The sequence below is a fragment of the Agelaius phoeniceus genome, chromosome 3 (genome assembly GCF_051311805.1).
Source record: "Agelaius phoeniceus isolate bAgePho1 chromosome 3, bAgePho1.hap1, whole genome shotgun sequence".
Lineage (NCBI taxonomy): Eukaryota > Metazoa > Chordata > Aves > Passeriformes > Icteridae > Agelaius > Agelaius phoeniceus.
Window position 1 is genome coordinate 44,931,113 of NC_135267.1, and position 12,436 is coordinate 44,943,548.

Genomic DNA, 12,436 nt, shown 5'->3' on the forward strand with positions numbered 1-12,436 from the left:
CAGCACTTGGCAGTAATTTCTGCAAACACCTGCCCCAACTATGCTGACCTACAGAACTGTGACCCTCTTATGTTTCTTATGATTTTGCACAGGTACATAACATTTTTCTGTCTGTGATCTTCTGGGTGTGCTCACAAAGGAATATATAGAAAAAGAGATGATGAATGGAAAGGACCCTGCTGGAGTTTCCTTCTGGGATAACCAGTGTGGAAAAGGCAGGACTGAGTCACTGAAGTGAAATCCAACATTTCACTGAGGTGTCAAGGAATGATTTACTCCTTGGCACACACTGCAATTGCAGGCATGCTGCATTATATTACATTTAGCTCTGTCTATATTTTCATTTCTCTGTTTTTAATGCTAATTAACAAAACCAGTAAGGCCACAGGGGAATTGGATGATCTCCTTCCCAAGAAATTTTGTTATTTATGAAGCAAAATGTCTATTCTAAAGGAAAGGATAAAACCTAAAACAACTGAACCTCCCCAGTTGTCTCTACAATTCTGAAATGTTCCTCTTGTTTTAGGCTTTAACAACTACTTGTTATGGAATATGGCATCTTAAAAAGTTAAAAAGAAGTAATTTGGAAAAAGGAGTTCAGATACTCTCAAAACATATCATTATATCTTCACTTGTTTCAGCAAAAAAGCTCATCCTTTGCTGCTGATGAAGTACTATATTTGGAAGGAAAAAATTGCTGAAAAATATCTGTGTGGCTTCAAAAAGTATTTTCAGGGTTTTTTTTCCTTAGAATGGCTAAAGTCATGCAGTTCCTCAGAGCTATAAATAATTGTACTTACAATGGTGCTTGTGATGGAGAGTTTGCAGGCAGGAACACAGAAAGCCTTGGATCTGAATGCCTGTAAATGAGAGGAAATGAAGCTGGGTGAGGCTGAGGTCCAGCTCTAGCTGTGATTCTTGAGGCAGAGGAAGTTCCCCTCATTCTGCTCTTCTGGCACCTGCTGAAGTTCACAGGCCATTTGTTTCAGCATGACTTGTGACCAACACCACCCATCCACATCAACACGTGAGTTCAATTGTTGTCTCTAATTAGGGCAATACTGTGAAATTCCAGTTCAGGGCTTCATTCAGGAGGTAGAGATCATAAAAATTAATTTTTCCATCCTGTTCCTTGTGTGGCATTTGGTTTAATCACTGTGTTCTGCTTGGGCTTTTTACCTCACATGGTGGCCTTTGCAGTAAATGAGATTTCAATCAGCAATGAGAAACCTTACCCAGACTCCAGCTGCCATTGCAGAAAACCAGACATTCCTCAGAGGTGCTGCATTTCCCACTCTGCTGTGGGTGCCACAGAAACCCTCAGGGACCTCAAATCACAGCTGATGCCTAAGTTTGGATGGCTATCCAAAGACCCACTTTGGACCACCACCTCAGTTGGGGAAGGTCTTTCCATAGAGCTGAAAATGAGAAGGGTTCATTATGGTCATTTAACTTAATCTCCCGATTATCAGAAGCCATAAACCTCTATCTTTGACCAGTGGGAGGTGGGGTGGTAGATTAAATGGATTAGTCTTGGTCTTTGTGGTATTATCTAGTTCAAAGAGAGTTACAATCCCTTAATTACAGCTATCTGCAGTCAGCTTAGGTAGTTTTTGTGCCCTTTTTCCTGCAGAGAGGTTAATTGTTCCATTTCAATCTTGCTTTTTCATCCTTTTCTCTTTTGCTGCAGCTGCTCCAGCTGATCTAAAGCAAATCAGTGCACACTCTTCTGAAAGGGTCTGGCTTCTTGTTTAACTACCCTGATGATTTCAAAAGTGCTGTTCATTATTATCCTGTTCCCAGCAATTCAGTGTCCAGAAAGCAAACACAATGCTCAGGCAGCTAAACTGCAGATGTTTTTCTGCACTGGAAAGTCCAAATTCAGTTTACTTAAGTATGAATTCAATAGATTAATCATAATCTGAGAAAAGTCAAATACTTGATGGATACATGAGAAAAACTACTGTACAATATCATGCATATTTGAATAAATTCAGACAAACCATTCTCCTGGAAGATCACTATGTTTCCGTATCTGGTTAGGGACTAATCTCTTTATATAGTGACTGTTGCCACAGCTTGTATACTGAAAAATGATACATCAGTTTTGGTATAAAACTTGCATCACAGTTTATAGATTCCAGAACTCTGAGTCTCTGAAAAGTTCTTGTGACTTGAGTTTTAGATGGTAATATGAAAAGAAAAAGGTGGATTTAGAGATATATGACCTGCAGAAGAAAATGATGCCTTGGAATTCATTTGGGAACTGTGATGGAGAACAAAGTTCCTGCTAATACTCTGCTTGCTGTTTCCTCACAGTCTTAACTAAGCTGGAAATATCTTTTTTCTGCCACATCACATCTTCATTAGATTGTTCTCTGTGTAGACATAAATTTCTTTCTGTCCTAAACTTAATGTATCTTAGTTTGTAATATGTGGTATTCTATTCTCCTAAGTTTGGGCCTAGTATAATCTCGAATGTGCTTTGCATCTACATCTATCTGCACATCCATGCAGTGCATTTAGACAGCCCAAAAACTCAGTATTATGGCAAAGACCACCTGAGGGTGAGAATCATGATCATCCTTGCAAAGGCACAGAGGAATTCAAAGTTTGGTTGAGAATTTGTGTTTACTTTCCAAACACAGAGTTTCAGAGGAGGCTACAAATTCAAGAGATGTTGTAGAAGAGATGTCAAAAGGTGAATGCTTGAAACACCACAGACCTAATTGTTATTCTCTTATTGCTTGAGATTTAAAAAAAGGACCCTGAGTGAATTTTGATAGGAACTATTAGAACCAAATTCCACAGGATAGTAATCCTGTGATAAAATAAACCACAGGGTTACTTCTAAAAGCGGAGGGCAGCCACTTACTCTGTTTTGTGTTGCTGCACCAACCACATCAGAAGGTGCTTTACACATCTCCACTGAGCACTATATAAAGAGATTTTTTGTTTTAATCCATTCTTGTTCAGGTTCAGGCCTTTAAAACATACTTTGTTTATTGTAGTATTCCCACCAAGAAAGCAGGGTAGATTTTTCCCCACGATCTTGGAAGTTGTTCACACAATTGTCCAACACAGGAGAATGGTGCCTGGCAAAATGATTCATGATTCTAGAAGACTGGCAATGTTAGCAGGTTTTCAGGATTTTTCAGGCTGTGAGCACAGACCCACATTGATCTCATCTCTGTCTCCTGTCAGTGTCTGTTATCAGCCAGGTCAGTAATGAAGGGATTTGCACTGCTTCTCTCTGGCACATGTAAAAATCAACCAAGATGAAGTACCACTTGATAGCCAGCACTCTGAAGAATGCAAACTCATTTCCTCTTGGGTGATGGGCAAGTAGGATGGCTATTCCTCATTGCCTTTGCTCCTAGTCATCTCTATTAACTTCCAATTCACTCCCCTGTGAGAGGCCCTGGTTGTTGAAGATAACACATGCAGGTATTTGGGTATGAGCAAATCCATCCCTGCAGCCCTGACAGCCCAAACATGTAAGGTGGGAAATAGAAGTGGGGAAAAATAGGAGAAGTTAGAACATTGTTTATGGAAAGTTGTCTAACTTTTGGTCTGTCCATAAGACAGAGGAGCTTACTCATGACCCAGGCCCTGGAAAATGTCAAGTGTAATAACAATCACATGAGCAACAAAAAGGAATAAGAAGGGTTGAAGGAAAAGAATGGTTGTGCAAGAAGAACAAAATAGGACATAAATAATAAAGAAGTTGAAGTTAATTCAGCAAGGGGACAGACTATCAAAAGAAAGGTCCTGGAAGAGACTTTTAAAGATCTGGTGGTGCAGATCTAATGGACTTTTAGCAGGACATTTGTCTGTTACATTAATTTGATATGGATGTCTTGGACTATAAAGAGTGGGGCTGAGGCATCTAGTCCTAAATTCCTAAATCTATACAGGTAGCTGGTGTAAATGTGTATTTTGACCCCTTCTCCACTACTCTTTTTCACATCTACTGTCTTAGAACTGGGCAGCCAAGCTAGAATATTGCATGATGGGGAAAAAGCCATCCGATGTACAAAAAAGTGCATATTTTCAAATGAGATTTATGATTATGCTTCACCAAGCATAACTTAGTGTCACTAAAGTGCTTGTCTGAAATGGGAGCTCCTACACAACCTCTCCCTCCTCCTTTTCCTGCATCTTTCTCTCCATCCTTTAAAGCCTTCCAGTCTCAGGTTTTGTGACTGACAAAATCCATGTCAGGTTGTTTGGGTGATCAGCTTCAACTGTCAGGACAAGACAGCTCACTGGAATTGAAGTGGCAGGAGCTCTGGAATGGCAAGGAGCACCCTGGGATCACCCAGGATGGTATTAACAGTTTTAAAGAGAAGCTGCTCTGAGCCAGCAAAAGTTTAGTGTTTCAACCAGCAGTGGAAGATTCCAAATTAAGTTCTACTTATAATTCCAGGACACTCTTTTTAATTGTCCTTGCTGGAAACAACAAAACCCCACAAACTTTTTCAGAGGTTTAACACAGTGAAAGCACCAGTCAGCAAAATTTGAATTATTTTCATGGGAAAAACCTTTGCTAGCTCAATATTAATATTTTATATGGTTGAGTTTTAGGGATTTTATCTATTTACTTTGCTTTAGAATCTGTGCATACTCCCATACGTATAAAATTGCAGCAAGGCAATTTATAGAGGTTGTTCTAAAATCAACATTGCCAATATTGGCAAGGCATAGAACTTTCCAAGTAATTTGAAGGAAGCAGAAGGTGCAATCTTGCCTTGCCTCTTTTAAACAGCTTGAATAAAATACAAGAAAGAAAAATGGGAGCAGGTCAGCAAGTGACTAAACCTGTTGAGATCCAGATGAATACCTGACACTGCTCAGGTTCCCCCTGCAGGTTCCCCCAGCAGAAAAATGCTATAGGATCATCACAGAAGAAAATGTTTTAAAAGGGGGAGATATAAAACTCACTTCAGTACAAATTTCCAGACTTTTATCGTCAATGAACTAGGAAAAAGTGCTTAAAACACTGAGAAGAGCTAAAGTTTGTATTATAGATGTATGTTGAGACAAAGGTACCAAATCCTTGTTCAAATAGAAACACTAAAATCTGGGAGAAATGTGGGAGCTGACAAAACACCTTGCTCCCATCTCCTGTCATCTCTAGCTACATCAATATTAGTCAGAGGCACATCTGGCTTGTCTCCAGAACAATGTGACTACATCCAAACTTTCTTTGGGGTGGCCTCTCTTTTATGTGACCTAAAGGTCTCAAATCCACCCACTAGCAAAGTTCTGGCACTTTAAAGATGAATAAAAAAAAATTGGTACATCCTCCTAGATTAAAGCGCTAAATGGGATGAGGTGGACTTAATTTAGGAAATGAGGAGCATTTAATTTAGGAAATGAGATGCCCTGGCCTGTATCTCTGGTGACCACCTTCTCCCTCCAAATCTACCTGCCCTTCCCCCTGGAGGTGCATCTGACTGCATGGCTGGCCAGGTCCTAGATTAGGCACACTGCTTAGTTGTTTATTTTCAGCACAATAAACAACTGCAAATTTCACCCCTTGGCCTTGACTTTGCCTTGGTCACTTTTGCCACTCAGCCATGAGGTCACTCCTCTGAAAGTCACACTCTCATGGGGCCAGAATATGGCCATACAGAGCTGGAGATACCCAGTGATGTCACTGCCCATTCTCCTCCTGTTTTCTGCTGCAAGGAGGGGAAAAGCACAAAATAAAACACAATGTTATTTTGGGATCACAGACACCCCCTCCTCACCACCCTCTGATCTTGGTTTTCTTTTATTCATTTATTCAAAGCTATATAGGGAAAGCTAACTTAGCTAAGGTTCAAGGAAAAGTTAATGCTAAAAATGATCCAGCAGAAACATGTTTAGAAACATTAGAGTCACAAGTGATGAATATGGGTGCAGTCCTAAATCCATATCTGAATTTTTCAGTGGCCTAATTTTGAAAATGTAGAGCATTACATAGTTTGATCTTATCATAGAATCACAGAACGGTCCGTGTTGTAGGGGAACTTAGAGATTCTCCAGTTTCTATCCCCTGCCATGTGCAGGGACACCTGGCAGTAGAACAGGTTGCTTCAGAGCTTCATTGATTGAACATTTTCAGGGATGGGGCATCCACAGCTTCTCTGGGAAACCTGTGCCAGAGCCTCACCACCCTCACAGGGAAGAATTTCTTCCTACTGTCTGATCTAAATCTCTCTTTGAAACACTTTTTTCCTCTGGTGAGCCTGCAGCAATTATCACCATCTCTGAAAGAGCTCAGGTTTACCTTGGCCAGCAGGTACCCACCCACACACTGACTCAGTCCCCCTCCCAGCAGGATGGGGAAAAGAGCTGGAAGAAAAAAAAGCCAAAAAATCTTGTGGGTTGAGGTAAAGGCAGTTTAAAAGTGAAGGGAGGAGGTGTGTTTGGCCATGCTAACTCATGGCTGTGTAGTCAGCACTGCTTTAGTCATGGATCCAAAATTGAACACTATGGAGAATATCAGCTCAGTCCCAACCACCCTCAGTACACACCCTTGCAATTCTTCCACATAAAAGCAGATATAAAGTTAATGAGCCTCATTATCCCTGTCTCTCACAATTCTTGTTTTATGCTAATCTATGCTAAATGGCTTCTATAAAGTTAGCCTGAATTTGTAGAGAAGCGAATGAGAATATATTGAATTGTTACCCCTCTGCCCCAAAACACTGCTGGTAGTTTTGGCTGCAGTGTTCTCCCTTGAGGCACCCTAAAGTCAGCCAGACGAACTGGGGCAGAACCTGCCATGGCACCAGTGTCTCTCTGTCACCATGATATTTTCTGAAAAATCCCTTTACCAGGATTTTTCTCCTGAGAAGCTGAGAAGCCTCAGAAAAGAAATGTAAACAATAATTATCTGATTGCTTGGAATGTGGTTTGGAGGTTGCTTACCAACAGGTGCATCTTTGATTGGGTCCATGTTAATTGTTTTAACTTAATGACCAATACCAGTCCAGCTGTGTTGGACTCTGGTCAGTCATGGGTTTTTATTATCATTCTTGTCCAGCCTTCTGATGTCTCCTTTCTCTTTCTTTAGTATAGTTTTAGTATAGCATTATAATATAATATAATATAAATTATATAAATTATTATATAAATTATATATCAGCCTTCTGGGAACTTGGAGTCAATTCTCATCTCTCAGCTCATTCTGGGGACCCTCACAACACCACAACATCTCCCCCATAAACAGAGTGTGCTCCTGACCAAGACCAGCTGTGCTGGTGTGTGTGAAACTGAGGCAGATGGGCTTCTGAAGAATCCAGTTCAGGCAGCCACCTACACCAGGCTCCCAGGAATGCTGCCCAGCCATCCCATGGACTGTTCTGGCCAGGAACAGTCAGACCTGTCTGTGGTGTGCATTGGAGGATGGATCAGAAACCACTGAATTTCCGTGGGATGAAATGGTGCTGGGGCAGGCAGTGTTGGGCTCCTCAGGCTCCTGCACCATGTGGATGGTGTCCCATGCTCAGATTAAGCTCTAGGTTCTCTCACTCCTCAGGGTGGACTTGCCTCACTTTTAGATTGGCGAAGGAGGATTCATTGTGCGCAACAACCTCTACTTCTTGTGTCACAACACAGTGAGGGCTTTTTTGGAAACATAATTTCAATTAGGTGGAGTACTCAAAATTAAATGCAGAAAATTAGGTTTTAATTGCTTAGGTACCACTGGCCCCACCTGACTACCTTTGACTTGCTGCAAAGAACATGAGTTTCTTTGAGGCTCAAGTCTCTCAGCATACAAACGTTCAACACCCTCCAAACATGCAGTTAATTGGAGGGCTGTGCCATAACTGCTCCTGGATCAAAACTCCTTCCAAAAATCTTTTCAGTTCCAATATCACCTGTTCCAATATTGTTACACATCAAAAGCAGTAAGTGCAGAGACGTAATTATTTTCTAATAGGATTTTAAAATAATGGAATCAAGCTACTTTAGGCATATACTTAATTTCATTGTCTATTCTGTCTAATTTTACATGAGATTTCTATTTATTAAACAAAGGCTGGCAGTGGTATTAGGACTGAGTATATACAGATAGCAGTTTCAATCTTTCTTGTGTTTTTTAATTAATCTCTTTGATCTAATAGACCTTTCCTCTGAATTGTGGGTCACAAATACAATTTTAGAAGTATATTTGAAAACTAATAATACTGCTATGTTTTCATCTGCCATTGAAAAAATTCCATGCCTCCTCTTTGGAGAGGAGTCTAAAAATACAGAACAACTGTTATGACTCTGAAGACACTGATACAAAGATTGGTGAATTGAAAGAAATTCAAAGAACAAAGAAAATTAGTACATGTTCTTGGCACTGATTGCTATCAAAAGGGTTACAGACCATTGGGAAATGGGAATTTCACTTGTTTTTATTTGTGCACAACCCACGTGAGTAAAAACAGAGAAAAAGAGTAAAAACTGCAAATATATGAAGGCTGCAAATTTCAAGGAGGAAGGGACTATAAAGGCACTGTTAAAGAACATGAAGGAATAAATGTCTCTTTGGGAGAGAATCCATGCCAGGAATTGTTTTCCTTTGCATACATCCTGCTGTGATGAACAGTTAGCTGGCAATCAACATGGAGATTCACTGGGGAAATTAGCTTCAAATTAATTTTTCAGGACATTTCTGAATAATATGAGTTGTCTCCCAAGCAAGAACTGCGCCTCCCACCAGCAATATTTGGCATAAGGAACCCCAGGATATGGATGAGATAAACTCTTTACAGTCATCCCCAGTTGATATGTACATTAGGGCTGGATGAGTCCAGAATGTGGGGCAGGAAAAAAATAAACAGAATAATAAAAATGTCTAGGTTGTATGCTAGAAAAGGTCCATTTTTTGCTTTCCCTTTCTCTTATTTTTATGGACATGGTTTATCTCCTTCCAACAGTCTGGAAAACACAACACTTAAAATAACCTAGAGAAAAAAAAAAAAACAAAGTAAAATATCTAAATCAATTTAATTTCATAAACAGAACTTATTTGACAGCAGATATAGTATAGGGTTATTTAATTCTGCTTCATGATACACAGTCAAATTAATATTCAGAAGCTTTACACTAAAAAAGAACAAGACAAGGAGAAACACTTTTGGAGAAAATAGCTCTGTTGGGATTTATGCAATAATTTTAATTATTCTACTTGCTTATTACAAAACTGTTTTTTGTAACATCTCAGGAAGGAGAAATTAGACATTAATGTAGCTGGCATCTTCTGGGTGCTTCTTTCAGCTCTGTCATACATTTCATGACAACAAAGGTTAATGTTGGGATCTGAGATGGTTGTTAGGTGTATTCTCCAATATCTCAGGATATCCTGCCTCAATATTTCTCCTCTTTCCTTTTTCTTCCCTTGAAGTTAAAGCCCTGTGAAGTTAAGCCAGGACCAAGGCCAGGACTAAGGCCAGAAGAACAGCAACAAGGAGGTGTTAATTCTCTGGTAGGACACTGACTGGTGAGTGGGCACAACAGGGATTTGGGACTCAATTTGCAGGAATGGGTTTTTCAGGTGATGTTTTAATCACAGAGTCACAAAATTAACTGGAAAGGACCACAGTGGCTCATCTGGCCCCACCTTCCTGCTGCAGCAGGGCCATCCCAGAGCACATGGTACAGGACTGTGTCCTGATGGTTCTGGAGTATCTCTTGAATATCTATATTGAATATATAATGCACAAAAAAGGTAGGACTGCTGGGACTCTGCAGCCAAGAGTTCCTTAATTCCCAAGCTAGGACAAGACTCCCTTCAGCCTGGTCATTTTCTGGTTCCATGAGATTCGTTCTCCTGTTTCAACATCAAATTGCATCAAATTTATCATGACATAACCCAGTTTTTCAGTCTCTCCCCCAGAATTTTGTACATAATTCTCCATGGGTACAAGGCCTTCCACTCTGTGGGTAAGTGCACTAAAGACAGGCAATCCTGTGGAATAACAGGATGCAGGCACAAGTGGCCAGATTACTTATATTTCTATCAATGTTCAATACCTTGGGGTTTTTTAGAGCATCCAGGCAGTCCTGAAACCTGGAAGTTTGTCTTGGTTGTTTGTGCATATCTAGGGAAAGAGTGGTACCCATCATGAAGAAAACGGAGTAGGGAGCTGTGCTACATGCTCTGAGAAGTTTCAGCCTGAGCAGGGTGACATTCACAGTTTTGAGATTCTTCCAACCAGCTAAATCAACTCTGAAAACAGATGGGACTGTAAGTCAGGGGGGTCTGAAGGCTTCTGCTACAGCACAGAAAAGTGCTCAGAAGTACAAGTTTTTAAAAGGGGTTATTATCCAGTTATCATAGTCCTGAAATGAAGGAATTGACAACAATGAAAACTGGTAACGGCTTTAGCATTTTTAAATGGTCAAATAATGTTTGGAATGGTTAACTAGCAATATTTAATAGGTATAATTTTTTTAAAGATGCTTTTCTGGTCTGGAAAGCCAATGATTTCTCCCTTCAATTTACCACAACCAAATGCAGCCTTAATGAACAGATTCATTATTGTAGCAGTTTGGAAGGAAGAAAAAACCCCAAAACCCCAAACCATGACCCCCCTGCCCATTGCATTAGGGCCATATTCCTTTCTGGTTTTGGATTGAGGACTACAGATATGGATTTCATGTCAGCTGTACAGACATTGTCAGCATTTTGTTTTGAACTTGTCTGCTTGCTCATCACATTTTAATTAATGAGGGCATGAGCCAAAACAGGTGTTGGTGACAGAACAGACAGCAGCTGGCAAACAATTTTTAGATCTACAATTGACTCATTTATACTATTGTTCTGGAACAGAGGATTCATACAATTTTACAGAGCAGGAGTTCATGTAATTTTACAGAGGAGGGTATTATCAGGCTGAGCTGTAGAGGCACATTCATTTTTTCTGTTTCTGTTTTGCTAGATTTTTTTAAATGACTTTTTCTCAGGCTTGGTACTCATGGTGAAACTGCTTGAAAAGTTTAGGTTATTTTTTTTCCAGCAGCAGGCAATTTATATTACTAAAACAATCTAATCAAAGAACTAAATGGCCTTTGAATAAAGAACCCTAAATTCATTTCATTACCATCTATTTTTCCAGAGAGAAAGTGGAATAAATTGCTCTGGAACTAGAGCTCAGCAAAACTCTTTTCCAAATCAGTGTCTGTATAAATCGCTAGAGAATGAAAGTTGTATGAGTCCATCAAAACTTCAAGCACATGAAGAATCTAATCAAACTCTAAACTTTCTCATTCAAGTGTCCCAGGCTCTTTAAATCACATAACTGACTTTCTACATCCTTGCTGTTACTCATCCAAGACTTTTCAGATATAGCTCTTTAATTGTGAATTTCTGGCACTCCCTGGTGTGTCTGACATTCCCTGGAGGTCTAAAGCTGGGTGTCTAAAATGAGCAGGCAAAAATCCCATTGATCCACAAAGGCATCAAGGGAAATAACGATGCTATTTGCCATCTCTACATGGTTTTGTGTCACAGCAAATTCCATGAAGTAATTAAAGAGGGAGTCAACAGTCTGAGAGAGAGCAAAGACCAGGTTGCTCTGATCAAATCATTCCTCAGGTCAGTTAACTGATTATTTTGAAGAAATGTTTTGTGTTATAGAGATAATCAATGGCTCCATTTTAGAAGCATTGCAAGGGAAACAATGAACATCAGTCTGGTGACACAGCAAGCACAGAAAGGGTGGTAACAGAGGAAGATGCAATCAGCTTCTATGCCAGATCCGCAAAATGTGACCTCTGAGGCTTAAGGAGTAGAAGAAAACTTCAAGGAAAACTTTAACATCTCCAGATCCTTCCCTACCCTTATGAGCCCTGGAGAGGAAAAGATGCACCCTGGGATCCCTCAGGATGGTCAACCTGCTTGTCCAAAGAGTGGAACATCTTGACATTGGTACTGATGATTTCCATGAGACAGCTGTGGGGATAAGGAATTCCCTGATCCTTGAGACATTGTTCCTTGCCCACAACTAGTTTTTTTAGCTACCTGGCTTTGACACCTTAGAGTCTCAGTGGTACATAAACTGCAGCTGAGATCAGCCAGGAACAAACTGGTGTCAGGATTCAGGCTCAGGCACATCCTCCAAATTCCTGTGTGGATTTAATGGCCAGCACAGCTCCTGGCACACTTTTGGCATGTGCTAATTAGCACAGCCACAGACAGGGCCCTGGCACTGGCTGGGGATCACATTTCTCAGAAACTATTCCCATTGGTAATCTGAATTTAGACACTTTGTTTCAGGGGAAGGAGAATTTTGATATATGACCAGCAGTAAAATCATGTAGTTTTTTTCACCTCAGAGAAATGTCCTTAATAGCTTTACTTGAGCAGGATAGGCAGAGCTTGGGGGACCAATGGAAAACTAAAAAGCTTGCAAGCATCCCTTGAAATTGAAGGTTAGATCTGTGAGTT

At 40.2% G+C, this 12,436-nt stretch overlaps 1 long non-coding RNA gene across 1 annotated transcript in view; it reads left to right on the forward strand.

Annotated features, from left to right (window-relative positions):
- LOC143693705 (uncharacterized) overlaps positions 1-12,436 on the forward strand; it is a 32,548-nt gene that overhangs the window by 11,059 nt on the left and 9,053 nt on the right. Inside the window, exon 2 of the long non-coding RNA XR_013181642.1 lies at positions 9,392-9,487. This is a non-coding gene — a long non-coding RNA (uncharacterized LOC143693705). The remainder of the gene's footprint in view (positions 1-9,391; positions 9,488-12,436) is intronic.